Source organism: Vitis riparia, chromosome 14, assembly GCF_004353265.1.
Source record: "Vitis riparia cultivar Riparia Gloire de Montpellier isolate 1030 chromosome 14, EGFV_Vit.rip_1.0, whole genome shotgun sequence".
Classification (NCBI taxonomy): domain Eukaryota; kingdom Viridiplantae; phylum Streptophyta; class Magnoliopsida; order Vitales; family Vitaceae; genus Vitis; species Vitis riparia.
The window spans coordinates 27445887-27471455 of record NC_048444.1 but is presented as its reverse complement, the minus strand read 5'-3'; the positions used below and the strand labels follow the sequence as shown (position 1 = coordinate 27471455).

Genomic DNA, 25569 nt, shown 5'->3' with positions numbered 1-25569 from the left:
TGCAATATTATTAGTCTTTTCCTCCCCATGAGTTTGCTATCATCTATAATATCTCTTTGAACTCACAATTTCCAGCTACCTTCTTTGTATTCTTTTCATACACCAGCATCATAGATGACAAAATATCCACATAGAAAATTTTCAGTTAACGGTATGTAATTCCGTGGATGGGATTGAATATTGCACACACAATTGTTTTTTGAATAAGAAAATTATGGATATATAAAATCATAATTTTGATATATATATATATTTATAAAAGCAATTTAATACTTAATTTTGGATCAAAAGAGATTTCATAAATAAAAACTACATTTTTTAATGAAGTTTTTTGATCTTTATTGATTTTTTTTTTCAAATTTTCAACTTCTTTAAGAAATCTTCGGGTGCTCTAGAACTCTTCAAGATATTTTTTATCTTCTTGGGATATCTTTAAGGCTCTAGGACATTTCTTTATAAAAATACGTACATTCATTTGGAGGTCAACTAGGACTCCATTTGGCCTTATGTTGGTCTAAATATTCATTTTGTGAACCTTGGGAATGAATTTGAGGCATTTTCCTACCTTGAAATGTGATTTACAATCCCCACACATTATCCTTAAGAAAAATATGTATATTCTTCATAAAAATATATACACTTTTTTGGAGGCCAACCTTGACCCCATTAGACCCTATTTGGATCTAAATATTCATTTGGGGATCTTTGGAATGGATTTGAGTCATTTCTCTACCCTAAAATGTGATTTAGAACCCCATGTACATCTTTAAGAAAAATATGTATATTCCTCACAAAAATACATATGTTTTTGTGAAGGCCAACTGAGACCCCATAGGCCTTATTTGGGTCTAAATATTCATTTGGGGAACCTTAAGATGAATTTAAGCTATTCGTCCACCCTAAAATGTGATTTGGAATCACATGTAAATATTTAAGAAAAATATATATATTCTTTAAAAAAAAAAAAAGTGTGTACATTAATATTCTTCACAAATATATATATATATATATATATTTGATAGCCAACCAAGGCTCCAATAGTCCCTATTAAAAATGTCTGTATTTTTTAAAATGATGTATGTAGTTTAACAAATATAAGAAAAATTAATTAAGGGGAAATTAATGTAAAATATTAAATACATTTTTTTTATGAAAAATATATTTTCTTTTATATTTTATGTTAATAAAAAAATTAAAGGTTTTAACAAAGCAAAAGGTTAGAACCAGAAATTAAGTTAAAACCATAAGAAAAAAAATAAAAGCACCATCACTTACTAATATTTGATTTGAAAAAATAAAAATAAAAATAAAATAATAAAATAATAAAATAATAAAATAGTATTACAAAGATAGTCTTACTTTTACATGTAATAAGATTTAGAAAATAAATAAATATTTTATTTGACATTAATATAAAAAATCTTATATCATAAACCTCTAACTAAATAATAAAATAAATTTTCTAAATTTAAACCTTAAACCATTAAATGTATTATTATAATTAATATTTAAAATTATCAAGTATATTACTTTTGGGATAATATTTTCATTTTTGTTCATTATATATTTATGTTTTTATTTCATTTCTTATTATTAGCTATTTATTATATATTATTATTTTAAGTTTAATATATCCAAAAAATAATTAAAATCAATAAATATGGAGAGATTAGAGAGTGAAAAAATTTGAAATTAAAGAGGTTTTATAAGAGAATACATGAGCATATTAAAAGAAATGGTAAAAGAAAGAAAGAAAAAGAACAATATTTTTAAATGTGATAGGTGGCAATCGATATGATGGTTAGGGATGGTAATGAGACATGTTTTTTCGGGTACTCGCCCTGTCCAAGCCTTAATGGGACGGATTTGAAATTTAAATAAACGGTTTTGAGATATTTTTTAAAGTTTGAGATAGGTTTAGGGCAAGTTCGGGTATTGTCTTGTCCTATCCCGTCACACCTTGATTATATATAAAATTAATTCTAAAAATTAAATTAAATTAAATTAAATTTTCTTATTTTTAATATATAGATAATAATAATATCATTCTATGAACCATGGGTAATATCATTCGGTCCTTACCACCATGGCAAGCCCCAACTTCACCAAGTGGAAATGATCAAGCCTCTTATGCGCCAAAAACATTCCTGGATGACAGTAACCAGGACATCGAAGCTTTGTACACAAAAAATGGAAGGAAAATCAAGGAAGTGAGGAACTGCTATGATTGGAGTGGTACAAACGAGTATGATGATGAGGCACTCGCCTGGATGATGCTTCTGGATGGGTGTTTTTTACTATATTTCATTCACTGTCTAGTGAGAAGAAATCAGAGTAAGTTGCATGGTTTGAATGTTAAAGATTATATGATTACTTTTGTGCACCAGGACTTGTTCTTGCTTGAGAACCAACTTCCCTGTGGAGTCCTCAAGTTGATTTTTGAGGAAGCAGAATTCAATATTGATGGTTCACCAATGCAAGAGATGATAAAAAAATTCGTCATTGACACCGGAAGGCCAGAAGGGTCGACATCAGAAATACAGCTGGAAGAGCCCTCTCATCTCCTCGACCTCTTGCGAAGTGCTCTCCTAGGCGGGTCTAAAAAGAGTAGCAAGCAAGAAGCTCAGAGGTTCTGTTGCCCATGGAAAAAAGGCAAACAACAGGGCAATCGGCTGTCTTTTTGACACATCAAGGAGCTTAAAGCTACCGGGATCCATCTCAAACTGAGTAGAACGAGTTCCTTGACAGACATTTCTTTCAATTCCAACTTCTTCTATGGTTACCTGAAACTTCCCCCAATAATCATTGATGGCTCCACGAAGCCCAGGTCCTTGAACATGGTAGCCTATGAAATGTGTCCAGATGGTCCAGATGGCCCAGATGGCCATGCGGTCAGTTCTTATAGATGCTTCCTTGACAACCTCATTGATCATGCAGAGGATGTCAAGGAGCTGAGATCTAAGCACATTCTCTACAACTATCTTGGCAGCGATGAAGATGTGGCCCAAATTTTCATCGAGATTGCCAATGACTTGGTAGACACCGAAGCTTATGAAGGTGTGAAAGCTCGTATTCAGGAACACTACGGCAAGAGAGTGAATACTTGGATAGCTGAAGCCCTTCACGACCATTTCAGCTCTCCATGGATTCTCATGGCTTTCATTGTTGCTGTTTTGATACTACTAGTTCTTATGCATTTGATTTCAGACTTTAAATTGTTTTTTTTTTTTTTTTTTTACTTTTTTATGAATTATTATAAACTTTTGACCGAATAGAAAAAACCAAAATATTTGACAATTATTTTAATGTTTGATAGATGATCTGCACCCATCCAGTTAATCAATTCAAAAAGTGTTGGAAAATCATCTAATCCTGGCTGCCCAAACACATTTTCTGTTGGAATGTGATGCATCAGAGACAACACTTTTTTAATTCCTTCCCAATCATGGAAGCCTCTAATAAAATTAGGATTCCGAAGCTCTGCATCCTCCTCCTGTACAGAATGGTCTGCCACACATGCCTCCTCATTCACCAGAATTATAAACTAATTTTGGAACCTCATCTTAAGAGATCCAGCCATATACCAAACATCATTCCAAGACACCTGCACATCTTAACCATAAATCACATTTGAGTCCTTTCTATGATTTTATTGGAAACTTTATAGCCTCAACAACACATGACCATTTGTAAATCAAGCCCTTCACTATTGCCCCAGTCAACATCTTATTCAGCCTCAACCTTATGCTAATAGCACCTTTAACTACAACTTCGACAATGCCACTCCTTACTGGTGTGGTTGTAGTCTTTTGTGCACATGACCAGTTGTAACTTTTCTCTAACTACTGAGCATTTCTATCGCAAAGGATTTATTGATTTAACACCCTGTTGAAAAAACTTCTCCTTCAGTCAAGGTATGCATAGATCATACATAATCCCACATTCCACAAACACCTTTCCACTTCATTCCTTCCATTCTAATATTAATGCACAAAGAAGTTGCATGCAGAACAGAGAATTTAATGTCAGAGGGTCTACCTGATCATCAATCTTCATATGCTTTTAGAACGTAAGCCCCTACAATAGCACAAAGTATTTTTAAGTGGCAAGGTACTCAAGAGAAAGTAAAGAAAATAGAAAAGGAAAAGAAAAGGAGAAAAGAAAAAAGACAGAACAATAGGTTCCTAATTATTTGTACACTTCCATTATTATATATCACAATGTTGCTTGGTGTTTAGCAATAGTATTCCCACCAGCACCTTCAGTCTGCCAGGGAGAAATAAACGTACTCAGGTCTAGAACTTACAAAGCTCCCAACTTGCTAGTGGAAACTGGTATAGAACCAACCAAATTATTTCTGTATCCTATGAAGATTTGAAAATTATATAATCTTCCTATGTCAGAAGGGATGACACCATTGTGATTGTAGTCAACAATACCCAGCATCAGCAAGCCAGTGCAGTTACAAATGCTTTCAGGAATGACACCTTCCAAAAAGTCAAGTCCAGAACCTAGAAATGCAAGATTTCCAAGGAATGTTGAACAATTCTACATGGAATGGTATAACACTAGTTGCTTCATACTGCCAAGATTATGGGGGATGTCCTCATTGGAGCCAACTATTGGAACAAATTAGCATGCTATTGACAACTACTCCACTGTGTTGCCTGCAAATTAAATTTTCCATTGGTGGCCTTCTTCCACATATCTGGTGCCACACAGCTCTTGATATAGCAAGGATTGCTCTAGACTTGATGAGTACCTCAAAAAATGCCTAGGAAAGTACAGTGATTAATTCTAACATGCTTTAAGTTAGAGGCTCTTCCTCCCATCAATGACCAGGGAGTCTCTTTGCTTTCAACATTTTTAACACTCAATATTAGTTTTCAATATTAGTTTCACAGCAACTTTGGTGTTATTTGCAACCACTCCCTTATGAACTTTTCCAAAGCCTCCCTGTCCATGAACATTTTTCTCACTAAAATTGTCTATAGCTAGCTGTAACTCCCTCCATGCAAATCTTCTCAATTGGCCAAATGCAATTCTTTGGTCAACTTCACCTGAAAACAGATGAAAAGATGTCTAGAAAGAAATTTTCCAAAAGAATCAAATTTTGCATCAAAACTTTAAAATCTGTCCAAGTATTTAAAAGAGATAAAAGCATAGTTCTTTTCAATACAGAACTATGGCATGATCTGTAAATCTCTTCAAACTTTTTGTACTTGTAGGCATCCCAAGATAACATCCAATTGAGAACAAGCCTTTGAAAATCTAACAAAAACTTGCTTTGATGCTATTATCACCTAAAAAAGAAGAAGAAGAAGAAAGCATTGTAGCCATTGCACAGAACCAGTCCCATTCATAAGGGTGGACGGGTGACACACCCAACCTTCACCATTTTTCGCATGATTTGGTCATACATAAAGCAATCAATATATACTTGGTTAAACATCAAGCTTAATTTTAGCCTAATCAATTGACTAAAGCTGCAGTTACACTTAAGTTTAAATTACCAAAAGTTCACCCATTTTCACAACATTAAAATTAAGCTAAAATTACAGTGAAAGTGATAGAACTTCCAAGCCAAAATTTAGGTGGAGAAATGAATTTAATTTGTCTCAAGAGCTAAATTACAATGAAGTCAATAAATAATATTATCTTCTTCGGTTCATGAACACCAAACTGAAATTACAACAAAATTGAAATCAACATTTTGCATGAAATTAACCTAATTCCACTCATCTTTTATCTTAAACTAAAATACATCTTGTAGCACTCAGTGATTAAAGCCTGTTTTTCTTCCCCCTTACTTCCTGTTTAGACATGGAGAGGTGAAACAAACTTTGAGATATTCAATGATTCAACAAAGCTTTAATCAAATACAAGACTGCTTGCTTTGACGGAGGAGTTAGTTTCATGAGGGATGTGCCCATCTTCCTTGAAGCTTGTACCTATGCACTTACGATTGGTAAAAGCCAGGCACCATAAACATAAGAGTTTTTGAATTTTTAAGGGAAAATCATGCTTTCAAACACTAATAAAAAAAATACGAGGCTTTTAAGAACTCCAACTTTCACCTTCCAAGTGTACAATGAGAAAAAAAATTATTCCAACGCATATTTGAATAATATTCATAAGAAGAGATTCATAATTACCCTTTTTGATGAGACAAAACACTAAAGAAGGTACATCTTTTTAATGGAAAAAAAACAAAGAACCACTACTCCTCCATGTCACCTTCACTTTTAATATATCTTATTTATTTATTATTTATTTTTTATCATTTAACATCATTTTCTGCTAAAAAGATTTTTGATATATTTTTGAGAAAAAAATAATAATTATTATTTTATTGAAAAACAATTACTTTTATTGTTCTTTATGATTAAAAAAATAATATTTTATTTTCCTCCATTTTTTTTGTATAATCTATTAAATTATATATGTTGTTGTCAAATTTCATTCTATTATTATTATTTTAAATTTTACAAGTCATGGATATTTATCATAATCTCATAGTGATAATTAAAATACATGTTAAATATAGTTTCTAAGTTTTTTATGTTGGATATATGGTTATTAAATTTTTTATGTTGCATAATATATTTTTATTTAATATAATTGATGATGTGATAGTAAATTTAAAAGTAATATATTAATAAAGTTCATTATGCACCTTCATGAAATAAAATATTCAAAGAATATTTAATTTTAGATGATCTTGTCACTAAATCAAATTTCGAACCCCACACACATTCTTAAGAAAAATGTGCACTTTCTTCATTAAAATAGGTACATTCTTCACAAAAATATTTGCATTATTTTAGGGAGAACTGAGACCCCACTCACCCTTATTATGTCCTAAATAGTCATTTGGGGAACCTCGAGAAGTGATTTGCGACCTTACCCCAACCTGAAATCAAATTTCAAACCTCACATGCATACAAAAGAAAACTATGTACATTCTTTTTAGGGTGAATTGAGACCTAATCACCCTTATTACATCCTAAATAGTCATTTGGGGGACCTTAAGAAGCGATTTGATTCCCCCACCCCGAAATTAAATTTGGAACCCCACGTATATCTTTAAAAAAAAATGTACATTATTAAGAAAAATACATATATTTTTTTACAAAAATATGCACATTTTTTTAAGGGTGAACCATAATCACACTTATTATTTCCTATTATTCCTAAATAGTAATTTAGGAGACCTCGAGGAGTCATTTGCGACTTTCCCTCACCTTGAAATCAAATTTGGAACCTCATGTATATTCTTCACAAAAATACATATATATATTTTTTAGAGTGAATCCCAATCACCCTTATATATTCATTCGGGGACCATCAAAAAGTGATTTGAGGTTTTCCCCCGTCTTGAAAAGGGTATTGCAACCCCATGTACATCCTTAAGAAAAATAATTATATCCTTAAGAAAAACAAGTACATTTGTTCATAGGGGGATCGAGACTCCTATATCCCTTATCAAGGTCTATATATTCATTTGGAGACCATTGAGAACTAATTGGAGGTCCTCCATATTCCCAAAATGGACTTTGAAACTCTAAGTACATCCTTAAGAAAAATAAATACATTTGTTCCTAGGAGTACTAGGAGGCTTATCTCCCTTATCATGGTTTATATATTCATTTTGGGACTCGAAAAGTGATTGGAGGTCCTCATCATCTTCAAAATGGACTTTGGAACCCCAACTACATCATTAAGAATTATAAGTACATCTTTGAAAAAAAAAAAAAATTACATCCGTTCCTAGGGGAACTAGAACCCCTATCTCCCCATTCATGATCTATATATTCCTTTGGGGACCCTCAATAAGTGATTACAGGTCCTCTCTATTCCCAAAATGAACTTTGGAACCTCAAGTACATCCTTAAAAAAAATAAGTACATCTATTTCTAAGGAAACCGAGACTCCTATCCCCCTTATAATGGTCTATATATTCCTCTGAGAACCCTCGAGAATTGATTATAGGTCATCCCCATATCCGAAACAGACTTTGGAACCCCAAATACATCTTTAAGAAAAATAAGTAAATCTGTTTTTAGGGGAACCAAGACCCCTATCTCTTTTATCATGGTCTATATATTCCTTTGGGAGCCTTTTAGAAGTGATTGGAGGCCATCCCCTTCCCCAAAATGGAATTTGGAATTTTAAGTACATCCTTAGAACAAATAAGTACATCCTTAAGAAAATTAAGTACATTTATTCCTAGGCAAACTAGGGCCCTATCTTCCTTATCATGGTCTATATATTCCTTTGGGTATTCTTTGGAAGTGATCGGAGGTTCTCCCTATCCTTAAAATGGAATTTGGAACCCCAAGTACATCCTTAAGAAAAATAAGTACATTTGTTCCTATGGGAATCGAGACCCCTATCTCTTTTATCATGGTCTATATATTCCTTTGAGGACCCTTGGGAATTGATTGGAGGTCCTTCCTATCCCTGAAACGAACTTTGGAACCCTAAGTACATCCTTAAGAAAAGTAAGTACCTCTATTCCTAGGAAAATCAAGACCTTTGTCTCCTTTATCATGGTTTTTATAGATTTCTTTAGGGACCCTTGGGAACTAATTGGAGGTCCTCTCCATTCTTGAAATGGACTTTAGAACCCCAGATATATCCTTAAGAAAAATAAGTACATTTGTTCCTAAGAGAATTGAGATTCTTATCTCCCTCATCATGGTTCATATATTCCTTTAGTGACCCTCTAGAAGTGATTTTAAGTCGTCTCTCATCCTGAAATGGATTTTGGAACCCTAAGTACACACTTAAGAAAAATAAGTACATCTTTAAGGGTAAGGAAATGCATATTGTTAGGATAAGTAGATGGAGTGAAAATGTACAAGTTATGGTGCTTAGACTCAAAATTCTCTAAATTTATAATTAACAGGGACGTGACTTTTAATGAATATGAAATGTTGAGTCCTAGAAAGGACCAACTTCATATAGAAAACAACCCTAGTATGAGAGAAAATGTGGAGTTTGTGCCTAACATAGAAAAAATGATTTCAAAAAATCCAAATGAGGAAGAAGTGCAACATCTTGATGATAAACAAAATGCATCACAATAGCAACAATATTATTTGGCTAGAGATAGAACGGGGAGGCAAATTAAACCACCACAAAGGTATGCTTATATAGATTTGGTTACTTATGCACTTAGTGTGGCAAAGAACATTGAAAAAGAGGAATTTCAAACTTATCACTAGTTGAGAGTCTACACAATAGATTGTTGCCATGAATGAGGAGATTGAATCTCTTCAAAAGAACCATACTTGGCAACTAGTTGAGAAGCCTAGAAATCAAAAGATTGTTGGTTGCAAATAGGTCTTCAAAAGAAATTAAAGGAAGGAATTTCAAGAGTAAGGATGATAGGTTTAAAGCATGCTTAGTGGCAAAGGGTTACACACAAAAGAAAGGGGTGGACTTCAATAAAGTGTTTTCTCTAGTTGTGAAGCATAGCTCAATTGAAATGTTACTTGCTATGGTTGCTTTATTTAATTTAGAGTTAGAGCAACTTTATGTCAAGATTGCTTTTCTACATGGTAAGTTGGAAGAATAGATTTATATGAATCAACCCAAGGAATTCATTATTTCGGAAAAGGAAGACCATGTTTGTTTGTTGAAGAAATCTCTTTATGGTTTGAAGCAATCTCTTAAGAAATGGTATAAAAGGTTTGATACTTTTATTATTGGCAATGGCTACCATAAGAGTGAGTATGATAATTATGTTTATCACAAGGAATTGTTTGATGGTTCTTTCATTTATTTATTGTTATATGTTGATGACATGTTAATTTCCTACAAGAATATGTTTGAGATTAACAAGTTGAAAACTCAACTCTAAGGAGAGTTTGAAATGAAAGACCTTAGAGTTGTGAAGAATATATTAGGTATGGAGATTCACAGAGACCAAAAAGTAGGGGAATTGTACTTTTCACAAAAAAGTACATTGAGAAAGTGTTAAAATGCTTTGGAATGCAAGGGTTAAAACCAATGAATACTCCATTAGCCACTCCAAACTTTCAAGTGCTTTTGTTGGGAACCCTAGATTACTTTGTTCCCATGCCCTAGATCTCATAGGGTGCATGCATTTTTCCCTAGACATCTCTGAACCTACCGTAGCGAAAAACTAGGTATTAAAAAACCAATATTGATACCATAAAAATCTTAGATTTAGAGAAAAAAATCACATACCTTTGATTCAAATGTTCTTGAATTGATTCCAATTGATGTAGATAACTCCAAAGTCATAATGGATCTCGTAACACCATGATCTTCCACCCAATAACTCTTCTTTGTGTCTAGACACTAAAATGGTTGAGATCTTAAGGGTAGAGGTTAGAATTCTCTCTTTGGACTATATGGAGAAAATGGCAAGACATGGTAACCCTAACCCTTAACAGGTATTTATAGGCTTCTTAGTAAGCTTAAGTGACTTAAGCCCACCCAAAAAGGTTGCTAATTAATTAGTTAACAATACAAGATCCTAATTAACCAATTAGCTCAGTTAAGAGATATCACTAACTTATTACTATGCAACCTTGCATAATTACTAAAATATCATTATGCACAAAAATGAACTAAAAACCTTTCCAACCTTCATAAACTATACCATCAGGGAATGTGAGCTCAAAGTAGGGACCACTAGGACCCATAGGAGTACTAGCTCCCTTAGAATCAAATTCTAAAATTGACTCAACATCTCATTATAGAAAGTCAACTACACTCTAGTACCCTATGTGTATTACAACGAGATACCAAGTGCTTGGGTTCGTGACCTACTATCTACTACATGCAAACTCTCCATGAACTGGTGTTGTTAGTCTAACAAGGTAGTGCTATCACTTATCAAGATTCTCTCAAATCCTTGAGTTATAGATTCCATTTTTTTTATGTGATCAAATGACATACTCTAGCTCAAAGAAGGATTTGTAAAATTCCACTAAATGAATTATTGTGGCCACATATTTCATGATCACATATCCTTTAGATCACCCGAGGAGACACACTGTCTCAATCCCATGAGATATCATAGTGCCTCTATTGAGAATACTTGTTGTCACCAACCTCCATCAACAGTGACCCAATCCATAGGGATATGTGACCACTTTAGGGTCTCATCCATAAGTTAAAGCCTCTAATTGATTTCAACATATGCTTAATATTCTCTCAAGGTTGAGAGTCCATGTAGTATAGTAATTTAGTTAATCATAACATTTGATAGCCTTGCATCATGATTCATCGTAGGTCCTGTCCAATGTGCACCACATACACTAGCGCACTCACCATAGGAATCTCATCCTAACGACCTAGATAAGCAATCCTTCTGATTAGGAGGTGGTACACTATAGTCTCTACTAGATTATCCAAATCCATGAACCATTTGTGGACAACTTATCTATTTATAAGAAACCCATGACTTTTAACGTTTGTGCAACTCCTAATGTACCAAAGTCATGTACAATGTAAGAGACATGTGTTGAATGCTCAAATCAATGTTAATACACCAAAGGGATAGCAAGATGATGGTTAAGTCTAACTTTTTTACATTATGTTATGCTTTTAAGGGCTCAATCCCAACAACTTTATCACCATAGATCAAAGAAGAAATGGAGCACATGTCACATGTTCCTTATGCTAGTGTAGTTGGGAACATTATGTATGTCATGGTTTGCACTAGGCCAGACATTTCACATGTAGTTAGTGTGGTAAGTAGATATATGGATCACTCTTGAAAGATCCATTGGCAACTAGTGAACGACTATTTTGATATTTGAGAGAAATATCACATGTTGGCTTAGCATATGATAAAAGTAGTGACATCTCTGAGAAAATTGTTGGTTATGTTGATTCTGATTATACTAGAGATTTGGATAAAAGAAGATCTCAAATAAGGTATGTATTCACAATTTGTGGTAGTGTTATTAGTTGGAAAGAACCTTTGCAATTTATAGTTGCTTTATCAACCACTGAAGTAGAATACATGGCGGTCATAGAAGTGGTGAAAGAAGTTATTTGCCTTAAGGGCTTGGTTGGCGATTTAAGCTTACAATAGGAGTTGACTGTTGTGTATTATGATAGCCAAAGTACTATACATTTGACTAAAAATCAAATTTTCTATAAGAGGAGCAAACATATTGATGTCAATTCATTTTATTATGGATGTGATCGCAAATGGTGCTATTGCAATGAAAAAAAAATCCCTATAGTGGAGAATCTTGTAGATATGATGACTAAGTCTGTTTTTATAGTTAAATTCATGTATTACTTGGACTTAATTGATGTTAATAGTATCTAAAGACTCCTTTGGGGTGTGGGAGTGAAGAAACATGGAAGACTTTCAAGTTTGTTTGAATCTTGAGAATTTGAGCCAAGGTGGAGATTATTGAAAAATGTCTCAGATTCTATTTTTGAGTCAATTGGAAAGTTATAGATAGTTTCCTAATAAAAAATATTCTTGTAAGTGGGTTTCCTATTATTATAGAGGAAATATTCTTTTAGGGAAAGACATCTTTGACAATTATACACTTAGTTTCCTATATAGAGTCTTTCTATGTAATTAGAGAAATATGTATAGAAAGATATTTTGACCAAAATAGTGGAAGTCTTTTTTTTTGGGTATAATTGGGACTTTGGGATTTGAAAGCTCTAAGATTGTAATCTCCTTCAATAATAATGGAAATTATTTTTTATCTTCACCCGTGGATGTAGGTTTGAGGTTGAACCACATAAATTGTTATGTACTTTGTGTGTTTTGTTTTCGTTTTCTTTTTTTTTTTCTCCCTATTATTATTACTATTATTATTATATATACACCCATGTGACTTGCATGGTGGAAAGAGTATATTTCATATTCCAGGCAAGAAGCAAAGGTTACTCACTTGTGTTTTTCCTTTTAGAATGCAGAAGGGTTTCCTTATACTCAAGAAATGTATATTCAATTGAAAAAATTGAGGAATATGGTTGTTCTTTTTCTTTTTCTTTTTCTAAATCATAGATGAGCCAAGATGAAACCCATGTGGAACACATTGGTTCCAGTCATTTTCTTGGACAAAGATATCTCCAAAATATGGGAAAATGACATTTTAAAATTAAAAATGATTTTAAATTTTAAATTTCTTTTTTTACATGTTTAAAAGCTTTTCAACTAGTAGATTCGAATTATAACTTCCAATTTAATCGAAGACTAAAAATTACAATAATGAGATTCTCAATTCTTCAAAATGAAATTAATTTAATCCATTTCCTTTGTAAATTATACCTCAATTAAATCAACCTTTCAAAAATTAAATCTACTAAATGATAATATTCATATTTAATCAATTTACCTTTTTGTGTAAATTCCTAAATTTATATAACATAATTTAATCTTAATTTCATTTTGATTCAATTTTGTTTCAAGTTTTATAATTTTATAAGGTTGAATTCTAATAATAATTAAAGATTAAATTGATTTGTTATAATATTAAATTAAATATCTTTTGAAAAATTTATTTTAACCATTTGACATAATACAAATTTCACCAAATTTTTTAATTAAGTTTCTCTAATGATTACTTTATAATAATAAAATTAATTCTTACAATACATGTAATATTCAAATTTCAAAAATTCAAGCTCAAATAATTTAAATTTAATTTTGAAGTTCCTAATTTCCAAATGTGACTCGGCAAGAATTTAAACTAACTTTTGACTATTTTTTTCACAATTTCACCTAATTAAATAATATATTGACACGTGAATGTTCACTAACGAGAGCTTTGACCCAAAAGACTACATTTTAAAAAAAAAAATTCATAAAATACCCCGTTTTCTAAAATAATGTCCAATCTAATGTGTCTACGTCACGTAGATTACCACGTCATAAAACCGTAGTTGGTAACTACGGTTTTATTTTTTAAAAACAGTCAAAGCCGTAGTCACTAACTACGGTTTTAACCACGGTTTTAACTTTAAGTTTAAAACTGTAGTTGGTGACTACGACTTTGACTATTTTTAAAAACAGTCAAAGCTGTAGTCACCAACTACGGCTTTAACTTTGCTTTACCTTTTCCCCATTTCCCAATTAGGTTTATTCATTTTCCCAATTACCTTTCTAAAATTTACAATCTAAACCTCCAATCAAAATAATTTTTTTAAAAATTGAACATTCACATGATTTAAAATTTGAACTTAAAATATTGGTTTTAGGTTTAAATTTAAAGTTATGATCACCAACTACTATTTTGACTATTTTTATAAAAATAAAAAATCAAAAATCATGATTACCAATTACAGTTTTATGATGTGAATACCCACATAAATAAGATACACATCACATTAAAAATTATTTTGAGAATAAAATTATTTTATGAATTTTCTGTTTTAAAGAAGTCATTTTTGCCCAAAACTTCCATTAGTACCCAATAAGAAACATTTTTCTTATTATCAATGAATTTACAAAAATATTCCAAAAGCATTTTCATCTATTTACCAAAACAATTAAACTAAATAGTGAATTGATTAGAAAAACAAAGGTATTTTCTTTCTACAATTCTATATTTTAAGAAGTGGAAAAACAAATTCTTTTAGGTTTAACATTTTAAGCCTTTCCATTCCATTTTGATCCCATTTTGAAAGGAGAAAAATGGAAAAAAAAATTATTTTTGTTGTATTTAAGTAATTTTCCAATTATTTATCCACTTGAAGTCATATTATATTTTGTACAAGTGCATAATTGCCTTTAATTTTTGCACAAAATTACAAAATAATATAATATTATTCATTATGAGGGTATAAAATAATATATTTATAACTAATTATATTTATATTGAGTGTATTGCCAAATATTTTAATAAAATTATCAAAATATATTTTTATATCAAATTAAAGACATCAATTATTTAATTTCATATATTACTATTATTTAAATAATGAGATCAATTAAAGTTAAATATTTTTATTACACCACTTACATATTTTTAATTAATATAAAATCAAAATAATATAATATTTTATTTAAAACAATTAAAGTTAAATATATATATATTTATATATAAAATTAAAGTTAAAGCCGTAGTTGGTGACTACGGCTTTGACTGTTTTTAAAAATAGTCAAAGCCGTAGTCACCAACTACGGTTTTAAACTTAAAATTAAAACCGTGGTTGGTGACTATGGTTTTGACTATTTTTAAAATGTAAAACCGTAGTTACCAACTACGGTTTTATGACATGGCAATTTACGTGACACAAACACATTAGATTGTGCATTATTTTGAAAATGGGGGTACTTTATGGATTTTTTTTTTAAAACATAGTATTTTGGGTCAAAGCTCCACTAACGACACGTGATCACGATTCATTTTGGTTGATGTTGAGGATAGTCATCGGCAGTAGACTAACATCTTCTGGACCATTCAACATACCAACAGTGATTAGGCCAAGGTGGTGATCCAATTCCATGGAAGGGTAGCAAGAAAGGAGGAACGATGGAGAGAAAGAAGGCGGCCAACCAAGCAGGAACAGTGGCCAAACTGGCCCCGAGCCTAAGGAGCATAGGATTGACATTGTTGAAATCAGTCCTAAGGTGAAAAATTGGATCGAGTCTCTAAAAAAAAGCAGAAGAAAGGACTCAATCTCAAACTCAATGGTTAAGGACACCAAAGGTTCCTCACATGCTGAGGGGGACCCAGGATTTCAACAAATCTACGAACCGAATAAATTTTGTGGTGCAGGACTTGTTCTTGCTGGAGAACCAACTTCCCTTTGGAATCCTCAAGTTGATTTTTGAGGGAGCAAAATTCAATGATGGTTCACCAATGAAAAAAAAGATAAAAAAAAATAGTCACTAACACCGCAAGGCCAGAAGGGACATCAGAAAAAGAGGTGGAAGAGTTGGACGAAGAGCCCTCTCATCTCCTCGACCTTTTGCGAAGTGCTCTCCTAGGCGGGTCTAAAAAGATTAGAAAGCAAGAAGCTCAGGGGTTCTGTTGCCCCGATTGGCCGTCTTTTCGACACATCAAGGAGCTTAAAGCTGCCGGGATCCATCTCAAACGGAGTAGAACCAGTTTCTTGACAGACATTTCTTTCAAATCCTGCTTCTTCTGTGGCTACCTGAAACTTCCCCAAATAATCATTGATGACTTCACGAAGCCCAAGGTCTTGAACATTGTAGTCTATGAAATGTGTCAAGATGGCCCATATGACTATGCTGTCACTTCTTATATGTGCTTCCTTTACGACATCATTGATCACGCAGACAATGTCAAGGAGCTGAGATCTAAGCACATTCTCTCCAACCTTCTTGGCAGCGATGAAGATGTGGCCCAACTTTTCAACGAGATCAGCAATGACTTGGTAGATCCCGAAGCTTATAAAGATGTGAAAGATCGTATTCAGGAACACTACAACAAGAGAATGAATACTTGGATAGCTCAAGCCCTTCACGACCATTTCAGTACTCCATGGACTATCATCGCTTTCATTGCTGCTGTTTTGATACTATTTCTTACTGGGGTTCAGACCTACTACGCAATTCCCGGTAATTAATATATATATATATTGGGTTAATTATGTCTGTTGTGTGTTTTTTTCTTGTTTGGTGTGTATGATTAGAGAAATAAAGATGTATAGATTGTTAAGTTGTATGACTGGATTTCATTGATGCAATATTATTAGTCTTTTCCTCCCCATGAGTTTGCTATCATCTATAATATATGTATGAACTCACAATTTCCAGCTACCTTCTTTGTATTCTTTTTCATAGACCAGGATCATACATTACACAACATCCACATAGAAAATTTTGCGATTGAATATTGCACACAATTTTTTTTTGAACGAGAAAATTGTGTATAAAATCATAATTTTCATATATTTATAAATTGAGGGAACAATCTTAATTATGCCCTCTGATTTTTTTATTTTTTATTTATAAAAGATAAAAATATCTTTTTAGGCAATTTAAATGCTTAATTTTGAATCAAACGAGATTTCATTAATAAATATGACATTTTTAAATGAAGTCTTCCAATCTTCATTGAAAGAATCTTCAAGTTTTCAACTTCTTTAAGAAATCTTCAAATACTTTTCAACTCTTCAAGAAATTTTTAATCTTCTTGAATTCTTTTTAAGAGCTCTAGGGCTTTTCTTTAGTCTTCTGCCAAAATACATCATTGAATGAAGGAGAGAACAAAGGCATTTTTCATTCATCACTAAACTTGTTTGAAAAGAGAAACACACGCACACAGATGGAGTTAGAAATGAAAGTGGAGAAAAGCACTCGACAGTTTTGCATACTGCATGATAGAACTCGTTGAAATTGTTTATATCCCTGGCACTAAAATACATCTTGTAGCACTTAGTGATCAAAGCCTGTTTTTCCTCCTTACTTCCTGTTCAGACATGGAGAAGTGAAACAAACTTTGAGATATTCATTGATTCAACAAAGCATTAATCAAATACTAAACCGCTTGCTTTGATGGAAGAGCAAAGATGATGGTACCAGGATAAGTTTCATGAGAGATGCGCCCATATTCCTCCAAGCTTGTACCTATGCGCTTACGAATGGTAAAAGCCAGGCACCATAAACATAAGAGTTTTTGAATTTTTATGGGAAAATCATGCTTTCATACACTAATTAATAATAAATAAAAGAAATTCTCCATATTTTTAAAAAAATATATATATCAAGACCACTGTAGTTTTCCTTTTAAAACTTTTCTAATTTCAATTTTTTAATGTTTTATCTTTTCATATTTATTGGTTTCAATCATTATATTGAACACATTAAACACAAAATGATAACATTATTGACAACAAATAAAATATAACCTAAAATACAATAGACAAACAATTGAAGTTTCTTAGTAATATCTAATTTATAATTTTCAAGAATAAAAGAGCGAGTATATGAATACTCTTGAGAAAGAAAAAAAAATATTTTATTAAAAAAAACAAGTACTTTTATTGTTTTTTATGATTAAAAAATAATATTTTATTTTCCTCCATTTTTTAAATATAATCTATTAAATTATATTTGTTGTTGTCAAATTTCTTTGTATTATTATTATTTTAAAATTTACAAGTCATGCAAATTTGTCATAATCTCATAACAATAATTAACATACATGTTAGATATAATTTTTAAGTTTTTTATGTTTGATATAGAAATTTTTTATGTTGCATAAATTTTTTTTTTAATATAATAAATTTAGAAGTAATATATTAATAAAGTTGATCATACACCTTCATGAAATAAAATATTCAACGAATATTAAAATTTAGATGATCCTGTCACTAAATCCAATTATGTAGGAAAAATGTGTACAATCTTCATCAAAATATATAGGTACATTCTTTTAGGGGGAATCGGGACACTCACACTTATTATGTCCTAAATAGTCATTTGGGAGACCTCGAGGAATGATTTATGACCTTACCCCACCTAGAAATCAAATTTTGAACCTTATACACATCTAAAAGAAAACTACATACATTCTTTTTAGGGTGAATTGGGACCCAAACCACTCTTATTACATCCTAAATAGTCATTTGGGGGACCTCGAGAAGCGATTTGATTCCCCACCCCAAAATTAAATTTGGAACCCCACATATATCCTTAATATATGTACACACACACACACACACACACACACACACACACATAATTAAAAAAATATGTATATGTTTTATAAAAATATGTGCATTTTTTGAAGGGTGAACCAGGACCCCAATCACACTTACTATGTCCTAAATAGTAATTTAGGGACCTCGAGGAGTCATTTGTAACCTTCTCTCACCTCGAAATCAGATTTGGAAGGTCACATATATTCTTCACAAAAATACATACATTTTTTTAGAGTCAATCCCAGTCACCCTTATTATGACCTATATATTCCTTGAGGGACCATCAAGAAGTGATTTGAGGTATTCCCCCACCCCAAAAAGGATATTACAACCCCATATACATCCTTAAGAAAAATAAATACATTTGTTCCTAAGGGAACTAGGACTCCTATATCCCTTATCAATGTCTATATATTCTTTTGGAAACCCTTGAGAACTGATTGAAGGTCCACCCCATCCCCGAAACGGACTTTGGAACCTTAAGTACATATGCTCCTAGGGATATTGAGACCCTTATCTCCGTTATCATGGTCTATATATTCTTTTAGGGACCTTTGGAAAGTGATTGTATATCTCATAAACTGGTATACCTCTTAAGAAAAAGAGGCGTTACATAGTCTATAGGACATATCCCCAAAAGAATATGAGAAAAGATGAAAAACCTTTCCACGATCTCACTATGTCCTTCAAAGTTTGATATCTTCTTTCCATCTTTCCATTTTGCAATGGAGACTCTAGTGCACATAACTAGGAAATAATCTCATGCTCCAACAAAGAGAATCAAACTTACTAGACATATCACCTTGATATAATCAAAGTGCCTTGATATCCGACTCCACCTTAAATTCAATGAATTTATCCCAGTTATCAAATTCTTATACACATATTCAAACCTAGACTAATCATCACTAAAAAGTGATGAAGTACACATATCCCCCCCATGCATGAATACTAAAATATCCATGCATGTTAGTATGCACTAACTCCAAACATTCCTCGGCTCTAATCCTCTTGGCCATTTTACCATCTATATAAAATTCACAAACTAGAAGATCCTTTGAATAAAAAAGTCCAAACCTAACTAGTCTTTAAATCCTACTCAAATTGATATGACCTAGGTCTTTATACCATATGTTTGATTAGTGCTAAGTTCAATCTTAAGATCTAACTATTCTCATCATTTGCCAAAATGATAATGAAATACATATAAAAAAATGGAAGATATTACATTCCACTAACCTACAAAATGAACTTTGCAATTGAAGTTAAGGTAAATATAATCTCATCATTTAATCTTCTCACTTGTTGAATATCCTGTAAAGACTACATATGGTAGGCATATAATCTATTCACCATAAATGGTAAAATCCACCACTAAATATTCAACAATGAGAAAATGATGTATATATTTTTTTTCTTTTAGGTAAACTAAGCATTTCTTTTCTAGTGTCCTAAAAGAATACAAAGGAATCACTTGCCCTTGAACTTGCTTTCTTATTTCTTCTCTTGAATTTTCTTTATTTGGTATTGTTGTTGTTCTTCTTGGCTAAAAAAAATGTAAAGAACCTTTTACTTCCATATGAACACCCTTATAATCTTTAAGAATCCCCTAAACCATCCCAAGGGAAACTAACAATGTCTCTAAGATTATATGAACTCTACTGTTTATAATAGTCCTAAGGACAACTTGTTAAAGTTGACCTACCTTTATCACCAAATAGCCTTTGCAAACTAGAAAGAGAATATCAAAGTCAACACATTATCCAAAGATCTAAGTATGAGACACTTGGTCTTTTGATCCATCTAGCGCTACCTTTAATGTACCTACTTTTTCCTTTTTTACTAGGTTGTTTCAAAAGAAATAGCTAGTTTTGCCTAAACTAGTTTTTATGAAATTAGTTACTCTATCCAAATTAGTTCAAATGATTAGTTGGGTTTGGTCTATTGTGAGAAAGATAGTGATAATAAAACCAACATGATATCTTAACAAAGATTATAACCATGCATATGACATAATTGAGCATTCAAGGCAATTGGTAATTAATTTAGCAAAAATGTAGTGCTCTCAAACTACATGTCATTTCGCAAGGTATCTTAGTGTCATAAGAATCAAGCTTACAATGGGGAGGTCATGATTTTATTACTAGTTAGAGACCTTCTCAAATTGACCTTTCTGTCTTAACCATGAAGGTATCTAAAGGCAACATTAACATACATTTTTATTTGGCTCATGAACTATGCAAATGGGACCGCAGTGCAGGCACTTCAACAACTTCAAATCCACTGATAAGTGTATAACCATTGTCCTTGAACTATCAATGTCACCAAGTAAGGAACCCCACTAATGGGATGGTTTCCCCACTACAGACATGTCTAGTCTCATCCTAATGGAGAGTTCTTATCCCTTGATTCTTAGGACCTAACTTGCCGTGGGGGTGATGATGAGCCCAAATCTAGATGGGCTTGATAATGGAGGCATGGGCTTTCCAAAGGCCCTCTCCCACTTATTCTTTTGAGATAGATGAGCATTTTAAAACATTGTAATTCCCTTGATGAATAAATTATCTACTTTGAGAATTTTCAAAAATATTTATTTCCTAATTGGAAACTTAGTGTAATAGGAGAATAAATTCTCCTTCTCTTACACAAATCCAATTAATAAATATTTTATTTAGGAAATGTCTCAAAGAAATTTATTTCCATCAAATTACTAAGCCTTTTGATAATGATTTTTTAATGAAAAATTATCTTTAATGAAAATTTCCAAAATGTTTATTTTCCAAATTGGAACTCTAGTGTAATGAGGAAATTACCAATTTATGAGATTTTGAAAATCTTAAGAGCACCTTATCCAGGAAATCAACTTTTGCTTCTCATATTCAAAAATCTTTATAAGATTTACTTATTTCTTTTGCTTCTCATATTAAAAAATCCTTATAAGATTTACTTATTTCTTACACCTTTCCAACTTAATAAATATTTCCATGACAATTTTATAATAATTTATTCCATTAAATAATACCAAAAATAGAACCTTTTAGTAATTCCTTAAAGGATAAAATATTCTCTATGAAAAACTCCTAAAAGTGCCTATTTTCAAAAAAGGAATTAAACAATTCATTTTGGAAAGTACTTTCAAAATATTTTATATCTCCATTTAATTACTAAAACTTTCCAAAAATTATTTTGATAACCCTTCCTATCATAAATTATCCATCATGAGCTAGGACTCCTCTGCTAGAAAAATTGCTCTCTCAATCCTTATTCTTGAATGATCCATATCCAAACTGAATGGTTTCCTTATTATTATTTTTTTTTAGGGGGGAGAGCTTGGAGGATCATTATAGATGTAGTTCTCCTTCTCTCGAGATGGAAGGTTGGGAAGCCTAGAGGACTACCTATATAAAACCAAGTAGATAGTTCCCAAAAGAATAACATTATTCTTAGCAACAACCAGTTTAAACAAATAATCTTTGGAAAATATCTTCTCATGAAAATTTACTAAGAATACCAAAATACTTATTCAAAATTAACACTTATTTTGGTAACCTTCTTAATTATAAATTATCTATCATGAATTTTCAAAATTAACTTATTCTCTTTAACTAAAAAACTTATGCAAAAAGGAAAAATATTATTTTATAAAGATTTGGAACATCAAGAGTTTTTTCTTAAAATATTATTTTTAGAGATCTCACATATTTGAGAAGATTTTAAATAAAATTAAAATCTATAAGAATTAATTTTAAAAAGAAAATAAAACTTTTAACCCTTTTTCAACTTATCTTTTCTTAAAATATAAATTTTCAACCATTCACATTCTAATTTAAATAAGTTTTCCAATTTTGAAAAATCCATGAAAATTTTTATTCAATTGAGAATATCAAAATAATTTAATGTCGCATATGCAATAAATAAAGAGCATATATAAACAAGGAAATAAATAAGCAAAATTTCCCCATGGCCTTTAGGGAACCTATTGCGTAGTCTAGTAATACATTTCAATAAAATCCAAATCACCAATATTATCAAATCAAACCTACAACAAATAAAGGGTTAGAAAAAAGGAAAAACCCTTCATCAGTATGCCAAAAGTGCCAATCTATTGTCACTTGTGCTCGAGCGCCCAAAAATTTGAAGAAAATGTTAGATACAACTTGCATTGTGATTACTACTCAAAAAGTACTCTTTTATAGCTTGAAATTAACTGTTTTAAACACTTTTGAGTAGTAGTTAATACATTTTAACTCAATTGGCACATTAAGGAACCTAGCAAGGGTTACTAATAAGTTTTGGCAAGTTTTGGCGTTTTTGGTAGCTATTTGATCATTGAAACAAGCCAAGAATGAGGGAGAATTTTGTGAAATCCATGGCAATGCAAGTTGAAGCTCAAATACATGAAGAATCCGAGCTTTAGAGCACTTCATAGCCCTTTTCCAAGCTTGGCAATAGGTTTCCAAGCCAATTAGAGATGCAAGGAAGAAAACTAGAAGAAGAAGTCCAACAGCCAGCATTTTTGCATGGCTATGCAAAAATTTTGCATAGCATGCGAAATCAAGAGGAGGAGTAGCTACAAGATTGAGAGTAGGATTGAGTGAAAGACAATTTCAGACACCATGCGAAACCACAAGAAGCAGCCACATAATTTCGCACACCATGTGAAATTTCGCATGGTATGCGAAATCCTCTTGTGCACCGACTCCGTTAGATTTTTATCTCCAGATATTCTGTATAATTTCCTATTTTCTCCTTATAATCAAGCTAGATATTTTCATGTATATCTTTTCTAGACATGAAAGAAATTCATTCATGAAACACTTGTAAAATTCCCGTAGAAGAAATATACAGAGCTTTTGCTCTATCTTTCCTTCTCATTTTGTTTTCACCTTTCTTTCTAGCCAAATGATGAGAATCAACAAGCATTCAAGGATCCATTACATGTTCTAGTTGGGCCTATTACTAAAGCAAGATCTAAGAAGATCAAAGCAGCACTTAATGGGCTAATTCAAGAGATTTGGGTTGATTCTAACACGGGACATTCCAAGTTTGGCCCAAAGGAAGATGAAGGTGTAATAAATTTAATCCAAGCTATTGAAGGCTAATCTAGCTTGATTGGGTGTGATTTATGGCATGGATTAATGACTGATTGACTTTCTAGCTTCATATAAGTTATTTCCTACTCTAGAGCTTCTAAATTCAGGCCAAATCTACCTTAATTTTAGGCTTTTATTATTTATAATGTTTTTTAGCTATTTTCCTATTTTGGATCTGCTAATTTCAGACCAAATCAACCTTTATTTAGGATTTTAATATTTAGTACCTTTTTTAGTTTAGGGTTTTAATATTTTTTTCATGACATATAAATAACACGCACTCATTGTAATAGGGGATAATTTTTATTGAATAAAAAAAATAAAAAATGTGAGGCTTTGCTCTTATTTTGGTTCTTAAAAAACTGTGAACTTATCAGGGATTCTTCCTTGTGGCATTCAAACTTTATACCTTCGATTTGTGATTCCATTGTAATCATTGGGTCAAGGTCTGTTACTTATACTTTTGGTTCGCGTTTCACTTATAAACGTTGGGTCAGGGTTCTATAAAAAAATATGTATTTTAGCTTTCTTGGGCAATTATTCCAATATTGTTTGTTGGGTCTCAAAGCGTGTCAATTAAGGTTCGCATCATTTGGTATAAGAGCACAGGTTCTAAAATCAGTTTTCTATCATTTTATCTTTTGTTTCCTGTTATCATCCTATCTTGTTCTTTTTGTGTTCTTTATTCCTCGTTCTTATTTTTTTGACATGCACTAGGTTAAAATCATGCACTAAGCTCCAAAGAGAAATAAAAAATTGAGTATAATTTCAATTCTCTCAAATCAAAATATTATTTTCTTTTGTAATTTTCCTTTGATTTAGTGTTTCTGTCATATTTTCTTACCATTGGTATTAGTTTAGATACTACAAGTTGAATTTCTTGATCAAGTTTATTAGTTTAAGCAAAACTAAAAAGGGGAAACTACGAGTGGAAAAAGGCAAGAGAGTGTGAGACTAATATCGAAAAAAAACCAATTTAAGAGTGAAACACGAGTGTGAGTGCAAACACATGAGGGAGTGTTGTGAGGAATTATTTCTAACATTTTTCTTGTAGTTTCAAAAATATGTCTTCCAGGGGCGAAACATCAAATAAGGAAGGAGGGGAGGAGTCATCCCTCATGTTGTAGGCTATGCAACAACAGTTTGAACGCATGAACGTGGTATTTAATGATATTCGGGATCGGATGGATAGGCAAGACGCTGTTATCGCTTCTTTGTGAGAAGAGCGTACCCAAAGAGCCCTTAATGTTAGAAGGCAAGGAAGGTATGCGCGCGTTGATGATTCTGATGACTACCATGAGGATGAGTTTGAAGATGAAGAGGATCGAGCTTCATTGAACCATGAGGGCAGGTTTGTGCCAAGGGACAAAAGGCCTGGTAGAGGTTTTTGAAGAGCTCCAAGATGGCAAGATGGGACTGATAGAAGCCTAGGAAACATCAAAATGAAGATACCATCGTTCCAAGGGAAAAATGATCCAGAAGTGTACTTGGAGTGGGAAAAGAAGGTGGAATTCATCTTTGAGTGCCATAACTACTCCGAGGAGAAAAATGTAAAACTAGCTGTGATTGAGTTTACTGACAATGCTATTATATGGTGGGATCAACTTGTGATGAACAGAAGAAGAAACTATGAGAGGCCTATTGAGACATGGGAGGAAATGAAAGCCACCATGAGGAGGCGGTTTGTCCCTAGTCACTACTATAAGGACTTGTATAAGAAATTACAGAGTCTTACTCAAGGCTATAGGAGCGTGGATGACTATCACAAGGAGATGGAGATTGCTATGATTCGGGCTAATGTAAAGGAGGATAGAGAAGCTACTATGGCAAGGTTTCTGAATGGGTT

At 32.1% G+C, this 25569-nt stretch overlaps 1 pseudogene; it reads left to right on the top strand.

Moving 5' to 3' along the window:
* The first annotated feature begins 2057 nt into the window (after positions 1-2057).
* LOC117930615 overlaps positions 2058-25569 on the top strand; it is a 33785-nt pseudogene continuing 10273 nt past the window's right edge.